Source organism: Mustela nigripes, chromosome 1, assembly GCF_022355385.1.
Source record: "Mustela nigripes isolate SB6536 chromosome 1, MUSNIG.SB6536, whole genome shotgun sequence".
NCBI classification, from domain to species: domain Eukaryota; kingdom Metazoa; phylum Chordata; class Mammalia; order Carnivora; family Mustelidae; genus Mustela; species Mustela nigripes.
In genome coordinates, this window is record NC_081557.1 from 208,319,219 (window position 1) to 208,346,969 (window position 27,751).

The 27,751-nt window shown below is 43.6% G+C and overlaps 1 protein-coding gene across 3 annotated transcripts in view; it reads left to right on the forward strand.

Annotated features, from left to right (window-relative positions):
• Positions 1-27,751, forward strand: part of STX18 (syntaxin 18) — a 115,901-nt gene that overhangs the window by 40,108 nt on the left and 48,042 nt on the right. Inside the window, exon 1 of one of the 3 annotated variants that reach the window (XM_059380729.1) lies at positions 977-1,081. The exons of 1 other annotated variant lie outside the window; for it this stretch is intronic. The gene's annotated coding sequence lies outside the window, so the exon portion shown is untranslated. Of the gene's footprint in view, positions 1-976; positions 1,082-10,045; positions 10,050-27,751 lie in introns of those variants that run through there. One more of the 3 variants, XM_059380739.1, reaches the window with a different exon arrangement.

Consider the following 27,751-nt stretch of genomic DNA (forward strand, 5'->3'; position numbering starts at 1 on the left):
GGTTTAGCAAAAAGATGTTCATTACAGCATAAATTACCCCTGTGAAAAATTAGAGGAAACAAGTTAGCCATTTAGCAGTAGAGAAACCATCAAATTACAGTGAATTTTAACAATGAAATGTTATATAGCCATGAAAGTAATTTTTAGAAGAATTTTTAATTACATGGGGAAGTTCTCATTATGGTGTCAATTAAATTAAGAGTATAAAATTGTATATATAAGAAGATTTCAGTTCTATTAAAGGATATGTGCATAAAATGAGTCCTAATGCATCTAAGCGGTAAAAGCTTATTTCTGGATTATGGTGTTATGATGGGTTGATTTTTTTTTTTCTTCTTTATATTTTGCATTTTTCACAAAAAGCAGAAAATAAAGTTATTATAAAGGAAATTTAAAATATAGTTGAAGAGGCAAGATTTTTTTTTTTTCTTGTAATACCAGGTGATGAAGAACCTACTTTAAAATCCCTCTGAGGATAGGATCATAGATACACAGTCACTGATGCTTGTGCTCAGATAAGTCACACACAGCTCTTCCCCCCCCCCCCCCCCCCCCCCCCCCCCCCCAACCCCAGGCATGGATCCTAATGGTGGGGAACAGTGACCCATCTGGACTGTGGGCAGTGGGGTGAAATCCACGAGTAGCTGCTGTTTTAATCAGTCATTTTAGTGGAAGAAAATAAACTTAACAGGCCATTTTCCCCATCGAACTAACATTCCTTTAGTCTTTCATCTAGCAAACATTTTTGAGTGCCCAGTAGTTAGTTATTCTGACTTGGAGGTGACGTTCTGCTGTTTGTGATTCTTTGCCTACTGATTGTTTGTTGGAATTTTCATAAATCTGCTTGGCACAGTATTCTGTTTTACACGTAACTTGACACAGTTCCTGGCTCAGGTTTAATAATTAAATTGGATTAGCTATTAAATAATGGATGTTTGTGTAGAAGCCAATCAGTGTAATAATACCTGTGAACCTCCAAACCCAACTCTAAACAGTGCCGGGCTTGGTGGGATCCATGTTGCTGTTGCTTTGCAGGACATGGTCAAGCAACTGTGCACACTGAGTGTTGTTTTACTAAAAGGTAAGGCTTTTCCAGAGAATGATATGGTTTTCTTTGCTTTCAAAATTCTTTGAAAAAAATCTATGAATATTTTGAAGTCTTCAATTCCACTTTATAATTTCAAATTAATAACTTCTTACTACTGTAATTTCATACGTTTCATACTACCCCCTAGGAAAAAAAAGTATTTACTTACTTCAGATATCTTACATTGATTTCAGTTGGTCTCATTCCACATTACAATTATGGCTTTCCATTCAACAAGGTATGGCTTAGAGTTGTGTTTCAAATTTGAAATGGGTTGTGCATTAATAAAGCTACTGTTTTTAATTTAAAAGAAAAGATCTTTTAAGGAGAGTTTGTTAGGCACTGGGGTAAATTTTTGAAATGTTTGTTTTATGTAAACTCAGGATAGCCTGAAATTGTCCCCTGGCTAAGAAGTGGCACCTTTTTAATTCATTTGGCTGTTCGGCCTAGTTGTGTATTTTGATTTGAATGCTATAATGCAGGAATTCTAGAGCTGGAATATGCTGTCTAGGTGAGCTTTCTGTCTTCTTGCAAAAATAGCCCTAAGCCTTGGAAACAGATGATGTTTTAACTCAGAGGCCCTCAAAGAGAGAGGTTTCAGTCTCCCCAGCTTTTAGAGTCTCTCATCCCCCCCATCTTTTTCTCCTTTTTTTTTTCATCTACTATGAAACCAAGATCTTTTTCTTAAAATTAAAAATGCTTTGCTACTCGCCTAGTATTTTGGAATACTAATTTATACCTCTTTGGATATAAGCTAATTGTACTTATTATCCTCCCTAAATGTCCTGACTGCCTGTGTTTTATAACTGATTGTTTTGTCCTAACAATGGTGTTATTTACCATGAATTAACATCACAGAACTATATTTCTTGGAGAGATTATGAAGTCTTTGATTTTGGTTTGGACCAGTGACACAAAAATGGCCCAAACACATGTACTTTCTTCTGTTTAGTAAGTCAGTAAATATTGATGGACGACTGGGACTGTGTGCCAGTCATTGTGCCGAGGATGGAAGATGCCAGAACGGGTGAGAGGAGGTGTTTCAAAGCACAGCAAGTCTAGAAGGGAAACCTTGCTGATGGATCGGCGGTGGTGTCCTCATTGCGTGGGGTTTATTATCATTATTGGGCTTGTTATCCACTCTTACTTTGCAAGCAAGTAGAAAAGTCACTTCGAATCTGCTTGTTTTTCTATTTTCTGCAAGTGGTTCCCTCCACTTTTTGTTCTTCAAAAAACAAAACAAAACAAAACAAAACAAAAACCACTTCCAGAGAAGACATTTATAAATGAGTTGTAGTTTACGGTAACAAAGTGTGCACTGGGGTTCTGTGGAACGAGAGTTAAGTTAGATTTTCCTTGTTAATATTGTCATTAAAGTTTTAGGTGACTTCTTTAGTAAGTAGAAATTCCCACAGCATCTGTCCATGTCCAGTAATTAGTAATCATACCTCTCTTTGACTCCTATCCTATACCTTCACATGGAAACACTTAGAAATAGGCTCTCCGGCTGTGATGGTATATTGTCTTCCTATATTCTTGTGTCTAGAAGATAAAGTTAATCTTGGTTTAACTCAGCAGGGTCCATACAGATTTCCTTCTAGGCACAGTAGATTTATCTCAGGATGGTATGACAAGGTGGTTCTGGTGACCAGTGGACATATCTTCTTGGCAGATTTTATAAGTTGTAGCATGTAATAGGCAGTCCTTAAAAGTGAAGATTCTGGAGTCAGATTAACGGGGTTTTAATCCAGCTATGCTACCTGTTAGCTCAGTGCCTTTGGGCACAGCATTTAACTCTGTGCCTCAGTTTCCTCATGTGTAAAATGGGAATAAGAATACTATTTACGTCATAACGTTGTTTATGAGAATTCCGTGAGTTCATACTTGTAGGACAGTGCCACATCGCCTGGTGCCGAGTGTTCTCTGAGGCAGTGAGTGAGGGAATAGATGTTCGGTTGTCTGTCGATGCTGTTGGTATTCCTCACAGAATAGTAAAGCACCGGTTCTGGCTCTGGGGCCCGATGAGTCAATGCTGAGTGAGTTGAATGGTGACTTTTTTCCTAGTTTTTTCTAGTTTTCCTTAGTGCCCCCCTCGCCCCCCACCCCGTTTGGCTTCATTGACCGTGCGTCGTTAACATCTTAGAGACTGGGAGTCTGTGCTCTATGCTGGCATTTTGTCCCATGATCCTGGCAATTCTGCCTGAGCCTCAGAGCTAAATTGGAGGTCACACTATCCTAAACCTGCATCGAAGAGGCTTTCTTGTGTGGATACTGGGGAGATGGGGGGAGTATCATGTCTTCACATCTCCCCGGCTCTGTGGAGCCTGAGAGGGAGTCTGGGCCATTGCCTGTGATCATGCATTCCTACAGCCCGTCTGGGTCGTCATGGATCTGGGCTGGGAGGCCCAGCCACAATCCTCAGAAACCGTGCTGCTGACATGCTGGGTTTATGGAATTCAGTTCTGTGTAAAACATGAAGAAGCCGGTCCTCATGTTGGCCAGGCACCCTGCAAAGAGACTGGGTAGCTTGCCTTGGTGTGCGGGAGCCTTCTCCCTCCCTCCTGCAGAGGGCACAGAGGTCAGCACTCCGCACACCCTTCCTTCACTCAGCGCTTGGAACATCTGTTCTCTGCATGCCTGGAGTGCTTAAGGCTTCTAGAATTGGAATCTGCACCCAACACCATGGTTTAATGTGGCCAGTGGTCGGGTCTTTTCAATTGCAAACCCATGGTACAACAGTTATGTAGCACGGAGAGCGTTAGAGGTAAAACATCAGCATTTCTGCCCACTGTCGTGGAGGTCAGCCTTCGTGGCTAATGATGCTCCATGCTGCGGACTTTCAAATAGCACACTTATCCCAGGCCCAGCTCCTCCCCGCACAGGGCTTGGGCTAGCCCTGCAGCAGATGTGGGAGCGTGGACGCAGCATGGGAGCCAGGCAAGCCTGCAGAGGGACAGCAGTGAGGAGTTGGACGACCAGCAAGGCTGCGTTTAGGAGTCACTCAAGCCGCAGAATATGCAGGACTTGCCACCGGATTGGCTGGAGCAGTTCAGGGGAGGCAGGATCTGTGACAGGCCCTCCTCACCAAGCCCCTCACTGACGGGGAACTGTGGCCCCAGGATCTCCCTGGGTTGTGTTCTGAGATGGGGGGATGTGAGGGCCGGGAGATGCCCCAGCAGGTGCTGGGTGCTGCTTCCCCCGGCTGCCCAGGCATCTGCTTTCCCCCGACCTCCCTGCCAGGGCTACTGTTCAAGAGATTGTTATGTGTTCCTGGAGCCGTGGCCTTGGGCAGGCCCTCTGACTCTCCATTTCTTCATTTTGGGAATGTATATAGTAAGTGGAGGAAAAAGGAGAAATTTTGTTTTTGAAAGTATAAATGACAAAGAGATCTTGACAAAGGTGCACTTATTTAAAGAACCATAATTCAACTTTAGGATTTTTAAAAATCATGTATTCTGATTATCACTGACATTCTCCTTCACCATCCCAGTGTTTGAGATGTGGCCAGGTTTAGAGCCCATAGTGTGTCTGTTGACAGCACCACTGCGCTCTGTCATTTTTTTTTTTTAAAGATTTATTTGTTAGCACACACATGCACAAGCAGGGGGAGGGGCAGAGGGAGAGAGAACCTCAAGCAGACTCCCCATGGAGCAAGGAACCCGACACAGGGGTTCCTCAATCTCATGATCCCAAGACCATGATCTGACCAAAATCAAGAGTTGGACGCCCAACCGATGGAGCCACCCAGGTGCCCCTGTGCTCTGTCATTTTATTTTGAACTCTTTTTTTTTTTTAAGATTTTATTTATTTATTTGACAGACAGAGATCACAAGTAGGCAGAGAGGCAGGCAGAGAGAGAGAGAGGTGGAGGAAGCAGGCTCTCTTCTCTGCAGAGCAGAGAGCCCGATGCGGGACTCGATCCCAGGACCCTGAGATCACGACCTGAGCTGCAGGCAGAGGCTTTAACCCACTGAGCCACCCAGGCGCCCTTATTTTGAACTCTTATATCCATTTTAACTTGTTCTTTCTTACTGCCAGGGTACTGTGAGAACTTCCTTTTTTAAAAAAATCTTACTGGTTACAGTTTACTCAACAGATTATTTTCCCTAAAAATTTTATTATTATTTTGTTCCTATTTGTAAATTCAGACAGAGGGGTGAGGGCCCTGGTGCTGAAGTGGGACTGGCATAAGGTTACCATTTCCTTCTTGCATCTAAGTATACAATTTAAATATGAAAGGAAGAACGAAAGAAAGAAGAAAAGCTGTCATCTTCTGTCATCTCTGTGTAAGAGAACATTTAACACTGTTGACTTACAGAAAGTCCTTTACTGGGCATCCAAGATCTTCGGATGTTTACGTGGTATTTGTTATATGCTGGACATTTTTCTGAGCCCTTTGCAGAAAATAACCCATTTCATCCTCACGCACCCTAAGAGGTATATACTATTATTTTTTCCCATTTTACAAATGCAGAAACTGAGGCAAAGATAGCTTAAGTAATTGGGGAACAGCCACAGAGCTAGTGACTGATTCCTGAGTCCTCTTTCCTGTGTCCCCACCATCAGTGGTTCTTGGCCCTGCTTGTACTTTAGAATCATCTGGACAGCTTGTGGAGAGGGCCAGGGGGGATGTAAATTTTACCCAGTCCTGTGTGAGGCCAGTGAAGTCTTCCCTCTTCTTCCCGCTTCCAAAGTCCAAGGTCTCTGTTTTTCCAGCCGACCATACCCGTTCTTCCCCTTGATTTCATGGCAGATGTAGGGCTTTCAGTGGCCTGCTGCAATCCAGGCCATACCCCTTTATGGTTTAGTCCCAGAAGGTAGGGCCCGTGGGGAGAAGGACGTGCTTCCCACCTGTGTGTGTCCTGCCTGGCACAGTGTCATATGCGTACAAAGCACTGGATCGCAGTTTCTCGTTGGGAGATTCAGCATACCATTATTTTGTGGCAGAAAAGAGCCCATGATGTACAGAAAGAGCATGAATAATTAATTGGACAGATCTGATTTTACACCTCTAGCTTGTCTCAGTTTTCTTGTTGATAAAATGGGAAAGTTGATAATAGAGGATTGTTGTGAAGATTAAATATGTGAAAATATGCAATGTGTTCTGCCCTACAGTAGGTTACCAGAAATAAATGCTAGGGGTGCCTGGGTGGCTCAGTTGGTTAAGCAGCCTGCTCTTGATTTTGTGCTCAGTGTGGAGCTTGCTTGAGATTCTCCCCGTCCCAAGATATTAAGTAAGTGCTAAATTCTTTCCCTTGTAAATTAAATTCTAGTTACCCATAAAACTGCGATGTGAAAACTTGCTTGAAGACTCACTATTCAGTTTTTAGTCAAATACGAAAATTCATGGAATCTCTGGAGCTCAGATAGGCCTTGGGGATCAGGGACTTGGGGATCAAGGATCTCGTCCTTTTCCAAGCAAGGAGACCAAAGCATGAAGAAGTGACTTGACCAGGGGCATGGAGTGTGCCCAGATGCCTTCTCTGCACGAACACTCCTGTGTCCCCTGTACAAACCGGTGGTTAACATGGACTTTCTTACTGCCAGGATTATTGCTCCTTTTTGCCTCATAATGTCTGCTTTATCACCTCCATCGACTCTTGTGTGTGTTCTGTAATCTTTCTAGGCCCACACTGCAGGCCTAGAATGTCTGAGCCCGAGGCAGGGTTTTGGCTGTTAGGTAAAGTCCTAAAGGAAGCCACGTGGCACTCGGGGTTAAGGAGGTAGGAGAAAAAGCATGTATTTACCTTGTTGATTTTTCTTACATGAGCAGGAGAAGAGCCAAGAACATACCAACAAAACAGTGGTTCAGTCCACGAACCTCTTTCCAGTTCTTGTGCTTTCTGTGAAAATGGGGTTCTTGTTTCTTTCCTAAGTTCTCACATGTGTAAGGTTAAAAGCAGAGGGAGGTATTACAACTCTGCTTCAAGGAGGCATTGATATTTCATTTTTACCAAAATCATGCTGTTAAAGCTTCAAAATGGCATTATGCTTTGAGATTATTTTAAAACTAAAGAGCTTTTTCTACTGATACTTCAGAATAGATATTTAGATTTTGTCTTTGTTGGTGACTATAATTTGAATTAAAAGTGAAACCAATTCATGGACATGTACTACGTGGTGTCTGATTTGGGGCCTAGTTGCTAGGCGGGTATGCTGCGTGCCATAGAGATAATGAGATGTGTCATTTTCTAATATCACAATCAAAATTCCTGGCCCCTGTGCCCACCCCTGTGCCCCATCTCCCCTCCCCATGTCGTCATCCCCTCCTCCCTGCAAGAGTGTTTAGAATCATAAAGCTGAACACATTCTGGTGTCCAGTACAGTGGAAACTACCGAGTCATATCATTTATAGTTTTTAATCCCTTTCTATCCCGTTTTGCACCTTACTACCTATACAAGACATCTTGATTCTCTTAAATGCTTGGGGACTTTTTCCTTTGGAGGACTGTGAGATTAGCTATGGATGGCATGGGAAGTAAACGCCAGTGTCTTTTCCAAAAGAGAAAATGATTGATGTTTCGCATTCGTAGCAGTGCCTGAACTCACATGGAGAGACACCTATTCCAAATCTCTTCAGATTCTGATTGTGTGAGAACAGAAACATGTATAATTTGCACTTGGTGTTTACAATATCCTGTATGAACATGCATCCTGTATGAACTTTATGAACATGTATTATTTGTTTTTTGACATGATCATCGATATCTTTGTTTCCTGATTCTGCACTAAGCTCTTAACCATTTTTGTATTTGTCTCACTTTTCCAAAACGAAACGTCGAAATGAGTGGGTTTCAGAAAATATAGTGGAAGCAGAATGTGGCGTAACTTTTAAAAAATACTCATTATGCACCAAAAAACCTGAAGCTGTAAAATTTAAATCTCATGAAAGTTCACCAGATTTCTTCAGAACCTGCACTTGCATAAGCCTTGAAAGCATTGATGTTTGACAAAAGTTTGAGGAGCTCTTGTTGACCGTCCCTCCAGGGCACACATTCTCTCAGACTGCTGGGGAAGAGAGCAGTCTACCCCTGCCCGAAGAACCTGGCTGCCTCCCCAGACGTCCCTGACTGGTTTCTAAATCTGAGCTCAGCTTCGTAGTGAGATGGGGAAAGAATTGAGAACCTGTTTCTGTCTCCGTGCGTGTGAACTCCAGAGAGTGATAGTCATCCCAGGGTGAAGTTTGAGTTAGGAGGTGTTGATCAGTCTTCATATTAAGACGCAGTGAATAATAGTTCCAGTTTCCTGATGAAAACAAAGTGAGTTCTGCTGGGCGTGGTTCTCCTGTTAAATTCTTTGCTTGCTCTTTTTATACCCACATTTAGATAATCTACAAAGAGGGTTTAGGTCCTGTGTGTTTCACTTTCTTTTCTTACCAGACGTTTTCAGTGGATATACTCCCTGAGCAAATCCTTTCCAACAAAGTATTTAGTTTTGTATGCACACAAATTCAAGAGCCAATTAAACATGTGTTTGATTAATTTGTCACAAAGAATGCTACCTTGAGTTAAAACAATTCTACTCTGTGGAGAGAGTTCTTTCTGTTCAAAAGAGGGTCCTTATTTCTAAAGAGCAGAGCTCTGATTTTAATTAAATAAGGAGCATTTTATGCATTTTTTTTCTAAAGCTTAAGATTAATTTCTATGGTTACTAGGGATATAAATCTCTAGATTGCTTTAAAACAAAGATTTTTGTTCAGGAGAGAGTTGACAGCTCCCTTTAAGAGAAGCTATTACTTAATTTTACTTTCCTAAGTTTAAACACATAAAAATATTTGTAATGATACCCCAAAGGCATCATAAAAATGTAAAATAATTGTACTCTAAAATATCTAAAATTACAGGAAATAGACCTCATTTTAAAAAATGAACTGGGATCGTGGCTGGGGAACTGGGGTGTGACATACTTCAAACCCAGAATCTCTTGTCAGGAGATTTTTTTTTTTTTTTAATAGTTAAAAAAAAAATCTTTCTGTTGCCAGCCATGCAAACTTTAAAATGTGCTCATTCTATTAGGAAATATTTCCTTCTAGTTTTATTACCTTTAATGTGTATTATTGTTTTACATATATAGATGTCTTAGATCCCCTTAGACAAATTTCTGTCTCTGAGATTAAATGGCATCACTTGGCTTGTGGATTAACTATATCACAGTTCTCTTTTAGACCGTTTTTAATGATTATTTAAAAAGCACATAGCCAAGTTTTCTAAATAGCTTTGAATAAGGGCAGCATAAATAGTTTCTAGTGTTTTCCTTACCTTAAGTATATTCCCTCTCTTAGTAGATCCTGTTAACTGATAAATTGCTCCCAGGCTAAAGGTATGTCATATTTAAACAAATGTAGTTTAAAATCTATAGTAGAGGTGCCTATAGGGGAAAAACCCCAACTTCTTAAGTAAATGAGTCAATACTTAACCTCCTTCCTCCTTTAGTATTGTAATACCAGATTTTTTGCTATTTTCATTTACTAAAATTGTAATTGGGTCTTGCATAGTAAAATGTCTCCTGCTTGTTAGGTAAAGTAAAATTAGATTTACAAAATATTCAGACTGAAGTTTTGAAAGAAATGGCATTTCGTATGTAATATGAATGCTATTGAGACTAGATATGCTTATAGTTTAAAACATTCCTGATTCAGGAATGCTTTGCATTAAATGAGTTTATATTTTGAGAGCAAAATGGGAGAGAAAGAAAGCGTTCCCTCTTTTTTTTTAAGTGATGAGAAAATTAAGTTGAATGCAGATATTGAAAGTGCTATAAGCTGAGTTGAGCAACAGAAAGTAAACACTGATTATTGCACATGTACATTTGAACCAGTTTACTTTTATCTTTCAAGCGAAACATTTCCCACAGTTTTTGTGGGTTTTTATTTAAGTTGGGAAAACTTTGGAAGTTTGTGTGAAAGTATAAATTCAGTTTGCAAAAGTCACAATTAGAGTCTGATAATAAACACGCGGGAAGTGATTGGGGAAACTGTGACAGTCAAATGTGACATTTAATAATGTTTTCTCTCCAGACGAAGTTGCCGAGAGAGGGATATTGGTTTCCATGGCTCTGAAACACACACTTTGACTGTAATTGACAATAAGGGTTAAATAGGAATTCTTCAGTATGGATGAAGTTTTGCATTGTTTTTAAGAGCCTTAGTGATTGTTCTAGGAATCCCTGAAGTGCCCCCTTTGAACGATAGGCATAGAAATTACGGATGTACTTATAGACTCCAACTAAAAAACAAAATACACACTTAGTTGCCAGGAAAATTTAAACAGTTTTGTTTTTGTTTTACAAAATAAGCATTAAATTTTAGTATATATGGAAATTCTTAATTTTGCAAGGAGGGAAAATTTTTTAGTTTGTTTAATTTTGAAATAGACCACAATCATAGAGTCTAAATAAAAATAAAATTTAAAAACTGTGATCTCACCATTAGGACATTGACTTCACAACTGCAAATTGGCATTTTATTTTTAGTTGCTTATTCCCCAACTCTTGGGGAGATGTGTCTTTTTATTTATTTATTTATTTATTTATTTTAATTTTTACTGTAATGAGACTTTAAATGTAGAAAGAGAACACTTTACCCATTATTAGGTTTGGCACTTTTGAAATAGTCATCAGATACTAATACATAGTATAGAGTTTTTGAAGGATTTCTTGAACATTGTAAAGTTTGTCTGTCCTTTCTTCGGTATGTTGCTACATGTGTCTCTTACAGTGTGTATGTATGTGTTTGGGGGAACAGTTAGTGTTACATTTTGATGACAAATTTATTGCCTACAAATTGATTATGTGAGTTTAACTAAAATTTGTGTCTGTGATAAGAAAGGAAATTTTTATATATGTGGTGTCTCAGATGCTTTACCTAATGATCTTAAAAATTGTTAAAAAGGATTTAAATAGTATATACTGGTTTTACTTTTAAAACATATAATATAGGGCTTAAACGTTTTTGTGTCCAGGTAAAACAGTAAATCTTAAAAGTAGGATGAAGAGACACAATTTGATTCTCAGAATCAAAGTTAGTAATGTATAGCTCAGGGTCTAACCATTACTTTTCTGGGTATTTTTATACACAGATTTTTCTCTAGCAAATGATTTCTTAGGAGCTAAATTATTTGATGCTACTTTGAACTTAGGAATCAATTTTATCAGGCTAGTCCCCATTTTATAAAACTTAGCAGTTAGCAGTTTGCTGGGTTTTTTTCTAAATCCCAGAAACCAGTCAGTCTTATTTTCATTTTTCAAGCAGAGGATGTTGGAATGTTTTGTAACTTATTAATTGAAATAATATTTTCTGCCTCTTTTGTTTGTTTTTCTTTGCCGTCTACAGAAGTGCTTTAAGTTTCATGCCTTATTTACTCCAAAGAAGACCATAATGAAGCAAAGGAATCTATTTTTTTGGAAGACAGGGATTGATGAAACAGGTCCTGAGTTTTGCATGGAATATGAACATTTGTATTCCTGATTGAGGCCGGCACACTCTGCATTTTATTCCCATTCTCTCAGTTGAAAGATGACTTTGGAGGAAAGGCTGGGTATCTGGTTACCAAACCCTCTTTCTCAGAGCTTCATGATAAAATGCACATTATGTCATTTGCTTTTGTTTTTACCAAGAGAGAAAAAAATATAGTAAAGCAAAGCACTTATGCTTTTGGGGTTTGAATATCATCAAGCAGTATTTTCTGTTGAATGTAAATTATTGGCCTCTATCAAGTGGTATGGAAGTTGAGTGTAGGTTCTCCCTTTGTACTGTCCGTCATTGATTTCACTCTTCTCTTTGCTGATGTGAAGCAGAAACTGGACAAGGTAACAGTTTTGATGATGAGATTAGAGGTAGCCAGGCTGACTGTCTCCTGGCTTTTAGAGAACCTTATAAGCTCAGGGCCACCCTTTCCCCTTGTTTAGATATTACTTGCTCTTTTGAGTTTCAGATTACAGGAGCAATTGATCTGCATGACCTATCTTAAGAACTTTAACTTTGCAGTGGAAACTTAAACCAAATGTATATCCTCAAGAGACAAATCATCTTAAAACCAGGCTGTTGTCATTTTGATGTACTATACTGTTGGTGGAGGAACAGTGTGGTGCAGGTCACCACCTGGTGGACGGGAACGGTACTTGCCGGGATGGGTGGAAGATTCAGAGAACTAATCTATGTTGATGTAACTCTTGCCCTGGGCTTGCAAATAAGGGGAGGATCCCAGGAGAATGAGTGTGGGAGCAGGCTGTGATACGTCATTTTTATTTGTGGTTTTCTCACTTCTGTAGATGTACGTGCTGGTCCTTGTCATCTTCACAAATATTTTTTTCTTATAGTTGGTATTATAATTCAAATAAAAAGATCATTTTTTAAAATGTCAATAGGGCAGCATTTCATGTTTTTGAGTGCATATGTTTAACCTGAGTAATAAAAATCTGCCTTTGGGTAGAAGCTGTTTGTGGCCACAAACTTTATACCCTTGCTAATCTGTTCACCTTTTGTGGAGAGGGTTGCCATTGGTTACCAACTGTGCGTAGTTGTTGGCTGATTGTTACACAGGGGAGTGTGCCTTTAGTGTATACTAAAACATTTGCAAAAACTGTGACAGAATTCTGTATTTAAAAAAGAAAAACTAGTTCTAGGTATAGTTGTTCTTTAATGTTTGTTTTAGAATGACAAATTCTTAATAGAATGTGTCACCCATTCAGCTGACATTTGTGGAGCTAGGAACCTCGCCAGGCTTTGGGAATCCAAAATGAACACTGGATACACACTTTTTAAAGGTCTTGTAATTTTCACCACAAAAAGGAGTGACCATATTCCTGGGATGTGGAATGCACTGCTGTGGAGTATAAATGTGTTTTATGTGCTTAGTGTTTTCTGCCAGGGGAGCTGATAAACGAAACTGACCAGTTGGCAGCTTGGTTGCAGGGAGTTTAGAGTCTGGCCTGTGGCCAGTGGTAGAGGGGCTGCCCAGCCACTCTTCTTTGGTCTGAACGGTTCTTCAGTTTGAGTCTTAATGTTGCAGAGTCCAAATTTGGAGGCACAGACTGAAGAATTTAGTGCATAGGCTTTGGAATATGGACCTTGGCTTTTCAACTTGCTAGAAATATGTCCTGAGGCAGGTTCCTTGACAGCTCTGTGCCTCAGTTTCCTCAGCTGTTTTTCATCTGTTAAATGCAAGGGCTTAATGCCATGCCCTGACACATAATAAACACTAAATGTTTATGATGCTGTGACAATGATCAGTTAGTTCCATTGCCCCTTTTGTACATGTCTTTGTAAGGCAGTTGTGTGGGTGGCTGTCCTGCTTGCCCCCCTCCCACCCCTGCAGGCCCCAGGGCCTGTGCCATCTCCAGCCACCCCTTGGCATGACTGCTTAGCATTACCGTTCTGACAGACTCTGCAGACAGACAGCCCACTGCTATCTCCTCAATCTGAGCTGCTCCTTATGTGCATGGGGTCTGCAGAAAGTTTGGACCCTCCTGTGTTTGAGCCTGTTGTACCATGTTTTATCATCAGAGGCTCTTGACCCGAGTTCCTATGAACCAACAGCCTCTGCACTCAAAATGGTGAGCAGAAAGTCTGTTTGTATCTGTGGGAATATTTGTTTTCTGTAGGGAAGAGATCAGGCACATAGTTTTTGCCAGAGGCTCATAGGCCTCTTTGCCAGGTAAAAAGGTAAAAGACTGTAAATATTCATGATTCTTTTGGAAGGGCAACTCAAGAAATTAAGAATATAACCCCCCCCCCCCCAAATGAAGCACAAATTTCAATTTTACACTATTTGTTTTGTAAGATACATAAGTGATTTTAAAGATAGAGTTGAGGTTTCAATTTGAAGAACTCAGATATAAATGGAGTCTGTTTTCCTCGTAGCCCTCTTGTCAAAGTTCTAAAGGGAACGGGAAGAGCCAGAGATTAGGAGTCCAACTCTGACACTTACTAGTGAGCCTCTCCCATCTGGAAAGAGGGACTAATGATGGCCCCACCTCAGAGGGTCCCAGTGAGGATTAAGTGGGGTCATCTGACCAAAGCCCCTGTAGCTCTCCTTGGCGTCATAGTAAGTACTGAGTGGTTGCTGTTACTGTTTTGTTGAACATTTACCTAACAATATTTATAATGTGTACACATTAGGTACATCTTCTACTTTTTCACCTACGCCTTATGAACAATTTTATAAATATTTCTAATTTCTTATGACCAATCTCTCCAAGGTTCTGTCCATAGTTGTGTTGTTCTGAGTCAGAAAATCTGAATCAACGAGGATCTCAAGGACCTAAATCCTTAAGCTCATTCTGAGAAGCTGGGAGAGCATCAGAAGAGTCCAGCATACCTGCTCACGAGCACACTGGGCTTTCCAAGGGAACAGAACGGATATGGGCTGGCTGTGGAGTGCAGGTGTGCGCAGTGGTTCCCAGAGACCACGTGTGGTGACTCGGAGCAGAGCACCTGCAGCGAGGGAAGCGGGGAGAAGACATGGTGGAGCGTGTAGGGCTGCAGGAGGGCCAAGCTGGGCACTGGAGGCGCATTCCTCACACACGGGACCAGCAGGAGGTTATCTGTGCATTCCGCGGAAAGGAAATGCTGATGTCAGTGGTGCCTACTGTCTGACCCTGTGTGGGCGCTGAGCACCAAGGGCGGGATGGGGCTGGGACTCGCCGGCCCCGGCGCTGATTCGTTTCCCTAGGGCCTCTACTAGTAAGCGTATCTTGCTCACTGCCTGGGATCCTAGCATCTGAGAAGGAGCATCTGCACACTCTTCATGGCTCCTAAACTCAAACCAGCCGCTTCCTCTGATGCGCAGCTGAAGAAACAGCCATGGATTCCAAGTGTGGGGGAGATGAGCTGTTTTGAGCAGATTGTTGAAAATGTGTGCTGGAACCCAGTGTAGTCTCTTCTGTCGTAGGGATGGTGTGTGCTTTTCACCTTCTGCACCCAAGTTAAGCCGACATCAGGGGCAGTCCTCTGTGGAGGTGGTCAGATTACAGCAGGACACACAGCATGAGGCCAAGTGCAGCTCTTTCAGGAGCTGGTCGTACCCAGGGGAGTCATCCCTCAGCTGCTTTCTGGAAGGGCTTCTCCAGATGCCCCGCTCTCGTGGAGCAGAGCCCAGCTCAGATCGCCTGTGCCACTGCCCTTCGCTCGTCACTCTGTGCCCTTGCCTACCTCTGCTCCTGACCTCAGAACCCGCGAGGACCACCCATTACCGAGGTGCAGGTTCACCATGGACTTCCCGGGCCGGAACCTCTGGGCATTCCTTCTGCGACGTCAGCGAGCTGCTGTGGAACCACAGGCTGTGTGTCCAGCCTCCCTTCTGGCCTCGGTTTCCTTCTCTCGCCGGGGGTGACCCCGGCACCCACAACAGGGGTTGTTGTGTGGGTTCAATAGGTTAAGACCGGCGTGGAGTACGCTGCTCAGTCAGTGGTGGTTACTGGTGCGACGGCCACTCGTCTCCTGTCATGCTGGGTTTGTGCTGCATCCAATTCTGCGGCTGCTTACACTGCTGTGACTCGCCACACTCCCCACTGCCACAGCTTTGTGAGAGATTCCTGCCTTCTCCCTGTGGCAGCCCTTCCCCTTGCTGCGGGTGCTAGGGGCCTGACACCGAGACAGAGCCTGCGTGGACACTGCTCACGTTGATGGCTTGTGGTCGCCTTCTGGGTCAGTTTCCCACTTACATGGTCAGAAGTTACAGTTTGAAGAAGTTCAGCGGCTGGCGCAAGGCCGTATCACGGGTCAGTGACAGAGCTGTGGCGGAGCTGGGATCCAGACTCCCATCTGTGTCAGCCGTGCTCGGGCAACTGGGACTGGGAGGAATGCAGCCCTGTGCACACTCCGCACACACACCCTCTACATGTGCCATCACTACATGCCGTTTCTACACCCAGTCTCCGTGCTTAGCAGACAGTCTCTCCATACACTCTGCATGCACAGTCTCTCTGTGTATGCTGTACACCGTCTGTGCACAGTCTGCACACACACAGTCTCTGCACACACAGTCTCTGCACACATTCTGCATGCACAGTCTCTCATGTATGCTGTACAGTCTGTGCACGCACAGTTTGCACACACAGTCTGCACACATAGCGTTTGCACACGCTCTGTATATACAGTCTCTGCACGTGCTCTGCACGGTGTCTCTGGCCCAGATGTGGCTTGGATGGGATCTGAAAAGCAGTGTGAAGCCATGTAAGACCCTTGAGTTGAAACTTCCTGTTCTCCTCACCCTCCTGCCTCCCTCTCTTCTTCTTTATTACCTCCCATCTTACTGTGCTTGGCCCATTCCGGGTCTGCCATATTTGTCAAGGGAAGAAATGAAAGAAGGTTTCCAGGCACACAGAAAAGAAAGTAGGGAGATTATCCAGCCCTAGATCACGAAGCAGGGGCCGTACCCGCCGCTAGCCTCGTTTGTGTCGGGTTGCTAGGCAGGGAAGTGCGGGGAAGAGGGGCTTTCAGAAGGCTGTCATAAAAGTCTCCGTGATATTTTTGTTCATTTTAGATGAACTGAAGATTTGTACTGTGGAGGCACATGTGGCTGGTTGAGCTGCCGGTCCATGGGGAGGGGGCTAGAACTCCTTATTCCTTACTTCTCTTTCAGCTCCATTTTCACCCCATTTGTTTAATTGATTATTTTTAGTCATAGATGTCTTTAATGGAAGAATGATGAGAGTGGCAAATAACAGGAAGTGGGGAAAATAGGACTATAGGGAAGGCATAGATAAGCAGCAGCAGTCATGGAAGAAATGATTATAGTTGGTGTGAAGTCAGCCTCACTCAGTGAAATGAAAGTGAGCATGCTCTTGGGTAGCCTTAATAGAAGCCCAGAAGCTAGAACAGGAGGGTGATGTTTCTGCTTTCCTCTGCACTTCCGGCTGACACACAGAATATTGAGTCAGTTCTGGGAACTGCATTTGATTTTTGAGACCCATTGCAACATTCAGAGGAGATTAGTGAAGGCTTGATGGGGTTGAGAATGTTTAGTTCAGAGAAGAGAGAAAACCGAGGGGTGAGGGGGGTGGGGAGCTGAACTCAGCTCAGAGTGGGAAAGAACTTGGCACGGTTCCAAGTGGAATGGGTGACCCGGAAGAGATAGTGGGCTCCTCACCATCAGACGAAGCAGGTAAGCATCATCCAGGCCCTTTCTGGTCTTGAGAATCCAGGAAGGAAGAGGTTTACTTGCTTTATACCCTTTGTGTCACACAGCATGTGTGAGGCACAGAGAAAGGCCAGAGAGACCAGGAGTGGACAGAGTTTGGAAACGGGAATGTGCTAGCAATGCCATGTGAACGCAGTTTGGGGTACTAGGAGAACAAGCGTAGGATGCTTAATTAGACTGAGGTATGATCACGAAGACCAGGAGATGTAGAGAGAAAAGTTGAGGTCAGAAGCATGAGGACGAAAAGGCTGGGAAGGTTGTAGGCTTCTGCTTTTTCTTGAAGTTGAAGAAACCTAGACCTGTTTTAAAATGAAAGCTGCACTTAGCTCCTGCGTCGCTATGTGCTGTCTAGTGCTCTTTCTGGTTTCAAGATTACGTCCTACATTCTTTGATGACCTCATTAACACGAAGAATCTAAGATTTTATTTTTTAGTTTCTAAATTTCTCAAAGGGATAGAAGCTTAATGTTAGAAGAAATACTTTTTCAGGTTGCTAATACGAGATATTAGGCCACCAAATTCATCCCAACAAATGTTCGTCTTCCTTGACTCCTAGTTTAACCATCCCAGCTGCCTGCTACTCAAGACTGAAGCCAGAATAGAAGGGTGGAAATAGAAACATCAGTCTCTCTCCTCTTTTGTGCTTACATTTATCGTTCCCCTGTCTCCATGTGTCTGTCTGTCTCTCTCAGCACATGCTGAATTCTGAAAACTGCTGTCTGGTAAGGTTGGTACTGGTTCTCAAGAGAAATCCAGAATAGGTTATTCAGCTACTGATTACAGTTTTCTGTAGGTCATGATCAAGTGTGTCTTTTTTCTAATGAGGTTTCCAAATTGATGGAATAGAGCATTTTCTATATTGAACTAATAACATTTATGTATTTATGCATGTATATTTTCACATACATATATATTGTGTGTAACATATATACATCAAACTAACACTTATAACATTTAAGTAACAGACATAGAGTGCCTCAAGGAGGGCTTCATGCAGAGAAAGTGGGAGCGAACCCACAATGCCGTGCGTTACTACCTCCTTGGGCCCAGCATGTTTAAGTAGAAGATTGGCTGATGAGAAAGAAGATGTTGCAGGTGGAGAGAACAGTGGGGGCCAACATGCAGAAGCAGTGAAGAGAAGTCTTCATGAGGGAAAGGCTCTGTGGGTCTGGAACGTGGGATGGGTGCAGGAAGGACCGGAGTTTGGACGGTGGTTCAGTTCCAATGGACAGGCCTGGCTGACCAGTTTAGTCTGTCGGGTGGAAAAGAGGGAAGAGTCTAAAATGACCTTTCTAGCTTGAGGCATCACGAGAGAAGCTCTTTCTCTTGGAGGGCGGGGACCAGGAACAGGAAGGGCTGAGTAAGCCAGGAGGGAGGAGTGTCCATGGTTGGTTTATTGGTGCCTGGGACACATTGCTCTGGAGGCACCAGCCGGACTCATGGTGGAGGTTATATGCACCTGCCTGGAGCCGGGCAGAGGCAGGTGGATGTGTTCTGTGGAGGGTGAATAAAGCTGTGGATGAGAGGGAGGGAGTCTCTGCGCACACAGCCATGTGAGCATGCTGAACCTAAGTATGTCTCATAGGTTAGTAAAGGCAGAGGCAGTGGTGAATGAAGGTCAAGAAAGTTTGCCAGAGGTTTAGGAGGAGAACCTGGCAAGAGTGGGGTCCAGGAAGCAGAGGAAGGATGGAGCTTCAGGAGGGGGAGGTTGGGGAGAGGGCGTTAGGAATTTGTGAAGGCAGGCAGGGAGTGGCCAGAATTGCCTACATGACTGTGGCCCCTCCAGTGCCCCCTGGTCATTGAATGGTGGCAGCATCCTGCAATAGAAATCTGGAGGGGGGCCGCCGGGAGGGGCCCTGCCTGTGTGCTCTTGCTTCCTAAACAGCTGCTGAAAGAAAGGAAGCAAGAAAGGAATGGTTCATGTAGGCGGTCCCTTAACAGGCCGGCTGCTGAGACCCAGAGCGCCAGTGGGTGTCTGTGGCCTTGCCAGGCTCTTTTGTGGGTGACTAGTCAGTGGGGAGCTTCTCTCGCTTGGGGACCGGGCGCAGACAGCCCCCGCCGTGACGGCTGCAGGGTTGCCGTACTCCACAGGCGCCTTGGTTCTGAACTTGCAGCTGTAATTGGTATTGATGTATTTTCAGTTAGGACTGAAGGGAGTGGGTTCAGAATTTAGTTAGTGGGCCTTCCAATGAAACTCGGGAACACAATCCTTGTGAAAAATAATTTTAGCTTATCAGTAGTTGGCAAACATTTATATGGCAGTGGTGGTTCTGGCTGTGTCTTTGGCTGCATACTAAACTGAACAGCAAGCTGTGTCCACTGATTGAATGAAAAAAAAAATAATGATTTTGTGTAACAGGGAACTTTTTACAATATGCCAGAGGGACCTACTGGAGTCTCTTTAATCTTGAACAATGGTTGTTTCTTGCAGAGGCAAATTATGCAAATCGGTACTTAGTGTTTCATAATCAATCAGGGCTTTGTTGGAAGGGCTGTGAGTGCCAGCAGACAGAATTCCTATCGTGGGGGTGGGGGGTGGGTGGCTTGCAAGTCAAACCACTGCTGTGACCAGCAAAGGACACTTGTGACCGCTTTGAACTCGCCCCACAGTTAAAAGGCAGTCATCCTTTGAGAAGAATCCCACCATTTTGTACCAGGGTTTTTGTTTTGCAGTTTATCTTGCTTTGGGTAATTTACACAGCTCCCGGCCAGGAGCAGCTCGCAGGACTGGTCTATGGGGGACACACGTAAACAGAGCTGGGCCTGCCGCCTGGGACGGCAGATGGCAGCCATGTGCCTACAGCTCCCTTTGTGTCCGCCGTGCCTCGAGTGCAGGGTTTTCAAGTTGTCTTGGACTCCTCCAAGTGCACGTGTAAGTTTTCAAACAATGTCATTTCAGCTTTGGCCTGCGCAGAATAATTAACCTTTAATAATCCTTTGATTCTAGATCAAACAACAAAGAACCCGAGAAATAGTAAAAGCCCTTGGGAGAAAAGGGTGATGTGTTCTCGAGTTCCTGCTGTTGCCCCAGCGGCAGTCCTGGTGTCGCCATCTAGTGGATAATGTCCAGTATGAGCCGCCGGACTGTGCGGTTTTACCCTGCTCTCAGGTTGTGAAAGGGGTAGAGAATCCGTGCGGTTCAGAACACTGACTCATTGAGGAAGGGCTTTGGGCCGGTGTGTGCCTGAGCGGCTTATATCAGATGGACACAAAAACATTCCACAAGATGCTAATCAGCATCTCTGAAAGGGGTCGGCTTGCAGGAAGGGGCCTTAACCTGGCCTGGAAGTGGCAGAGAAGACTTCTAAGAGGTGTCTCCCTTAAGCAGAGCAGTTGAGGCAGAAGACTGGAATGGGGGGGGGGCGCTTCTGCACTGGAGATGTCCACAGAGAGAGGGACCCCCAGGCCTCAGGCTTAGGCTAGGTCTGATTTGTCGCTAATGGGGAGTCAGTGTACACTTTTAGTCAGGAAGTATGTGGGAAGATTTGCCTTTTTGTTTAAAAACACTTTTTGTCTGATTACAAAGACTATATATACTAATTGTAGAAAAATGTTAAAGTACAAAAAGATATTAAGAAAACAAAATGTCCGAGTCTCACCGGCCAGACAAGCATCAGTTATTTTGATGGGCGATCTTTTAGGTTCCTTTCTGCGTGTGTACAACTTTAGGTGCCATTTCACATATTTTCTGTAAATGGTTCATGCAGTTTGTGTTTCAGACAAGCCGGGTTCCCATCCCCACCCCCCAACAACAGCTTGTGGGCAAACCCACTGTGTTGGCAGCTCAGACTCACCCAGGGTACCTCGCACAATCTCACGAGTGTGCAGACTGGGAAGTTTTTGGTTTTGTTTGGTCCCTCCTAGTAAAACCTTTTTGTGTAAGGACATATGATGTGAGAATCTTTTTTTTTTTACCCTGTCAAATGCATCTGATTTAGAAACTACATTGCTTTTATGATAAATGGGTTATGGAGAATTTCAGTGTCTTGATTTGGGGAAAGAGTCTTTAAATTTATATAGCTACTTAAAAGTGAACTCAGTTGATGTTCAGAAAACAAAAGGAATACAGGAGTCAGATGAACACCTGTAGTTCTAGAACGCAGTTCAAATCCCTTGTTGGGAGAAGTGTCAGCCCCCCAAAAAAGCCAGATCCTGGCTGATCCTGGAGTGTGCCTGTTAGCTTGGTGCTCTCCCATAGCTAGAGCCCGTGCCTTTAATCCAAACAGCTCTGTCCAGTGTTGGGCATTTTTTATCTCAGAACGATCCATCTACACTTGCAGTAAAAGCAAGTCTCTCAGACCTGCCTTGCTCAGCTGGGACAGCAGAACCATCTTCGTGGGCAGACTCACAGAGACTAGAAACATACAGGTTCCTGGTGTGGGAGTCACAGTCTTCCATTTCTTCAGAACCATTTCCGCAGAATTATACTTCCATGTCTTCCTATCTGTGAACTGGGATTATAATAGAACCTATGCCTTAGGGTCATGAAGAGTCTATGAGATCATGGGTGCAGAGCATTCACACGGGGGCCTGCCGCATAGTATGCACTCAGTAAAAGCTGGCAGGTAGCTCATTATACTACTGTTTTTTAAAAACAATGTTTACTCCCTCTCTTTGTAGTGAAGCCCAGGGAGATTAAGCAACTTGCTCAAAATTTCAGTTGGCAAAGGCTAAGAGTTTAGGGGAGCTTGTAAAAGCACCCCTTTCTTCTCAGCCCAATTTTGGAACCACCTGAAAGAGAAATACAGGCGTCAGAACTTGAAAAAGCCACATGGGGAACCTGGCTTTAGATTTGTAGCCAAATATGGGGAGAGCTTGGGTCAGAATATGCCCTCTCTGCTGGCTGGCTGCTGTGCACAGAGGAGAGGGCGAGACAGAGCCGAGCTTGCTCATTCCTTTCTCCAAATCATAAGCCAGTTACATTGCTGCTCCTCCCCAGTCTGAGGCCAGGAATATTGGTCCGGCTGAAGCCCCTGCATGTAAAGCCTAAGGAGTGGGGATGGGGGTCTCCCTCAGCAGTGGGTGGCGAAGCAGAGGTCAGAACCCAAGAATCTCTGCCCTCCCTGGATTTCCTGCCCATCCCTCTCTTGCCCACTGATCTCCGCCCAGACTGTGCTCCGCCCAGACTGTGCTCCTCTGCCCAGATCCTGCCCGAACTGTATGGAGGTGGCCATAGGGGCACTCAGGAAGAAAAGCATTCTGGGAAGTTGTCTTCATTGTTCTTTTAAGCCATGTTTTGTGGTAGTTTGATGATCGATACTCAGAACAAATTGATCAGCATTGCACTGCCGGGCTTCCTGACCATCCTGTTTCCTTGCTTATGTTTGTGGGCCTTCCTCTCCACATCCGAGTAGCTTTGCCAACCCCAAGCCTACTATGTTGCAAAACCCAACACATGGCAGCTGACCTGGAAGGAGAGGAAGTGAGCCAGTGGACACATTCCCTTTAAATATGTGAAGTTTCCTACTTAGATACCTAGCATATAGGCGACTTTTAAAATGAGCACTGTGTGTGGAAGCCTTTCTTGGATCTTTCTGTATCCACGTAGTTAAAAAAACATTTTAAATTCAGCATTGAATTTTATTATATTATCGTGAGGAAAAACCCCAAACTTCAGTAAGCTAAATCTTACTAGTCTGATTAGTCTTTTGGCAGGATGATACAGGACGGGTAACTTCACCCTTGAGGCACACACATCTGTGATCCGTCCCAGTTCTGCCTCTCACTAGCCTTGTAACCTTGCATGAGCCGCAGTTTCCATGTGTCTTAAACGGGAACAGGGGTCACGTCTAAGTCGTCCAGTTGTTCCAGCAGAGTGAACGATGGCGCACATGGACCGAGCAGCTGATGCACGGTGTGACAGCCCCGTGGCGGGTGGTCAGCATGTGGCCATCGCTGTTGGGTGTCTGCAAGTGTGTAGTGCACTGCCGAGTAGGATGGAGGAAGAGAGGATCAGCGTGACGTCGCTCACTCGGGTACCTTCCTCCGTCGTCCCCCTTGTTGGGGGACGACAGTTGTGACCTGTGCACAATCTGTGCTTCGGTTCGGAGGTTAAGAACTCAAGTCTGATACCAGACTTCACTCCCAAGCACATTATTTATCCTGTCTCTGACTCTGTTTTCTCATCTGTAGAACAGGTGTGATGGTGTTCCCTGCGATCACGCCTGGGAGAATTAGGGGAGCAAACGCACATGCAGCTCTGGGACTACCGCCGGGCACACGGCCCCCTCTCACTGAAGGTTTTGGGGTTTTTTTTGCTTTTTCAAAGGGGCATCGGACCTGGTAAATGGAACTTTAAGCAAAGACCGAAAGTACTTAGAGATAAAGTAGGTAGAGATTTCACATGGAATTTAGTTTTTGGTTCAAGTATGGAGTATTACTAGTTTGGCAGCAGCAGATCTATATACTTCCAATGACTAGAAGTGTTAGGGGAAGAAAATGCTAAACGGGAGACTTTTAAAAAATGTTTTTAGGGGCACCTGGGTGGCCCAGTGGGTTAAAGCCTCTGTCTTCGGCTCAGGTTATGATCCCGGGGTCCTGGGATTGAGCCCCTATCAGGCTCTCTGCTTAGCAGGGAGCCTGCTTCCCCTTCTCCTCTCTCTGCCTGCCTCTCTGCCTATTTTGTGATCTCAAATAAATAAATCTTAAAAGAAAAATGTTTTTGTTAAGGGAGATTTTAAATACATACTGAAGTAGACAGAATGCTATAAAGAACCCCCATCTTCAACACGTACTGACTCACGGCCTATCCTGCTTCATCTGATACTCTCCCTCCCCTGTATCGTTTTGAAGCAAATTCAAAACGATAGAGGTGGTATCGTTTCGTTCTAACAAAAAAGTGGTATATTTGACTTGTAAATTTTTCAGTATACATCTCTACAAGGTAAGAATTTTAAAAACATAAAAAGTTAAAGTAATCATAATGCTTACTGTTATCACACCTGAGCAAAAATTCATTATAATTTCTTAATATCAGTATTAAGCAGGAGGTTTTTTCCTTCTTTAACAGGCGAAATAACAGTACACAGCAGGCATGAAAGTAACTTGACCGAAACTAGAAAACACCAGCCTGTCCATTAAGTGACCGCTTTTGAGGGAACCCGTGCTGACTCAGTGTGATTAGGGGTTCCAGCCCCAGCTCCACTGGTAATACCACCTCTCTGGGCTTTGGTTTCTCTCCACCAAGAAAAAGAATCTATTTCAGGGTTGTTGTCCAAGTTCAACAAAACAACCTGCTTAAAGTGACTGGCACAGTGCAGATATTAAGTACATCTTGCCTTCCTCTCTTCTTTTCTTTTTTAGATACAGTTCCATTCTTACTTTAGATGACAGTTTGTGTTAGAAATGAAGGACATGTGTCAGATGATATGGCAGTGTAGTCAGACCACAGGTGTGGTCATGAAAACTCTCCGGTGGTGGGCCTACTGTCAGTCAGACGGGAGGCGATCAGCCTTGTGAGAGATGAAGTGTGTTAGGTTACATGTCTTCAGTTGAGCTTACCTTCTGAAAACACGTGCCACTGATTTTCTGGGAGGATGACTGTCACAGGTAGCCGACATGTTCATCTTTCTTACTTTGTTCACAGTTGTTTAGGTGCAGTCTTGTGATACCTCTGATACCTTTTTGATCCAACTGCTATGTCGGGAGTTATCAGATCTTGAAGGCCTTTCTGTTGGATTTTCAACCCCCACAAACTTCTTTCCCCCTCCTTTCCTCATCCAACGTTTTTCACTCCTGGAGATGAATAGGGCATAGATCCTGACCTCAAGGGAACTCAGTTGAAGTCTAGTGGTCACAGATAAATACTTCTAATGATCTATGGGAAGTGCTGATGGGTATCTATAAAATACTAAGGAAGGTGTTAAGACTTCCTGGAGGAGGTGACATTTAAGTGGAAGCCTGCAGGATGAATAGGGATTCTTCTGGTGGCATGGAGTTGCCATAAAGAAAGTTGTTCCAGGCAGAGGAAGAGCAGTCACAAAAGCACAGAGCTATGAAGATGGTGTGTCTCTTATCTGCCTGAGGCTGTGATAGAACACTCCCTGTTTTTAGCCCCTGCATTTTGTCACCCACTGGTGCCACAGACTTTCCCAGTAACCTCTTGTTTCTTCCCAGGACCCTCTCCCTGCCTCTCCCTCCCCATGTCATTCAGTGACACCAAGATTAAGAAATTGATACTAGTTTTAGATCTTTACAGGGCAATAACACTTTCATTTTACTCTGATTTTCATGTTAGACTTGACACTGGCCTTTCAAATGCCAAAGAGGCATTCTCTTTGGATACACACATATGGGTGGTTCTTTTAAAACTGGCAGTGTGTGTAGAGGTGCTCAGAATTGAAAGCATACAAGTACTCAACCTCTAAAAATTTGAAAACCTAAGGGCCTGTTCAGAATCATATGAAGTATACTATCATTGGCAGTTTATTCTCAAAAATAGGACTAAGCACAACACTAAACAGATCAGAGCTTGGCCAAGAATCTTTACAAAGATGATGGTCATGCTCGTGTGATTAAACTGTCAAATCGTTCATGATGCAGATAGCCCTATCACATAGGGACTGTTCGGGACTTAAGAGTTTCTGTCTATTTAGACACATCAAGGACCTATTGACATATTTTTTTCTTACTGATTGTTGTGATTTTTGTGTATGTGTGTATTTATTTTAGAAATCTAATAGAATTTCAAGGCTGTCAGATACCTACAGAAATCTTTTTTTTTTTTTTTTAATTTATTTGACGACAGAGATCACAAGCAGGCAGAGAGGCAGGCAGAGAGAGAGGAGGAAGTAGGCTCCCTGCTGAGCAGGGAGCCCAATGTGGGGCTTGATCCCAGGACCCTGGGATCATGACCTGAGCTGAAGGCAGAGGCTTTAACCCACTGAGCCACTCAGGTGCCCCACCTACAGAAATCTTAATGCTCATTTCTTTCTTTCTTTTTATGCATTTGAAATATTATTTTGTTCATTTTACTCCTGTTAAGTATCGAATCATACTGGTGATATTGTTAAGTCGTAATTACGTACTACCTCTTAATTTACCAAGAATTTCATTTTATACGGAACATGCTTCAGTTTAATAAATTTATTTTATAGAAATTTGCCATTACGGAACGTAAGAATTTGGAATCACGTTTGTTATACTTTAAGTGAAACGCCATCTAGTTTATGTTTTCTGAGATGCCTCTGGGGCCTTCTTGCTGCTGGTGCTCATGCCCGTGCACCGTGGCTTCCTGGTCGAGTGCAGCTAGCTGAAGGTGGGGGTGCTGGGCAGTGAGGGGATGGGCCGCAGATCCTTTGGACTTGTTAAAACTTTTTACAGAAAACTTTATCAGCCACAAAGCTGCCTCTTTTGGCTTCAGCGTATTTTAAATCCAGAATTTACCACTGCCAACTGTACAACAGCCATCCACCTCCCTTGCTTTACTCATATGTGCTATTTACCTGGCCCCTTGTAGGTAGGGGCTGGGGAAGGGGATATAAACCACTGAAAGTTTAACACAGCAGAGTAACCTTCAAATCATACATGTGGGGCAGTAAATAGCTTGTTTGTACTTCTCTTAACTATTTTCCCCACAGTCTTAAAGGTCAGATTTTATAGTGCTTTTAAGGGGTAGATCGGAGTAAGGGTGTAAGGAAGGCAGCTGTGTTGTGTAGGAAAACACACTGAACTTGAACTCAGACCGTCCTGAGTTTTCCTTTAAGCCTGGCCACGTGCTATATGTGTCACCTTCAATGAATCACTTGGCCTCTGTGAGGTTCACTCTCCTAAACTGGTTACCATTAGCGATGCTGTGCATGCCCACAGCAGGGCCGTGGGGGAGAGGACGGACCTCACGGGGTCAGGGGTGTCAGGCCGACTCTCAGCCCTTGTCTGTTAACTGGGTAATAAGTGAATGTTAGGGCCACACTTCATTTTTAGTTTGAGTCCTGCCCTTCAAATGCCTGGAGGTACTTTTCTGAACCACATTTATTATTCATCTCGACTTTGTGGGAAATTTAACTGAACCCCTATTGACGTATCTGCAGCCCAATGCTGAACATTTCCTTTGTGGTAAATACTATCTTTGTATTTAGACACATACTCGTTCCGCAGAGACTTAAGGACCGCCCTCTGTGCTGCGTGTTATGCTTGGAACTGCAGGGAAGCAGCTCAGTCCTGCTTGCTTGGTTCCTAATCCCACTGACGGGGAAGCCAGAGGACAGGGCCCTGTGTAACTTCAGGCCACGTGGGTGGTATGCAGAAGTGCTTTTAAGTTGAGAGCAAAGCGAAAATTAGCCTGAGTTGTCCTTGACAGAAAAACTTTCATGGAAAGATGAAAGTTCAACGGACCCTTCAAGGCTGGGGTTATGTATGTTTGGAATGAGTACAAAGGGCATTAGGAGGAAGCTAGAGTGAGCAGTGGTCAAAGGACAGAGCAGGCCACCGACTTAGTTAATCATTCTTTCCTTCTGGAAACACTTTGGTCTTCATCAGCCGTAGTTGTAGGTTTCTTCCTACCTTTTTAATTTTATTTTACTTATTTT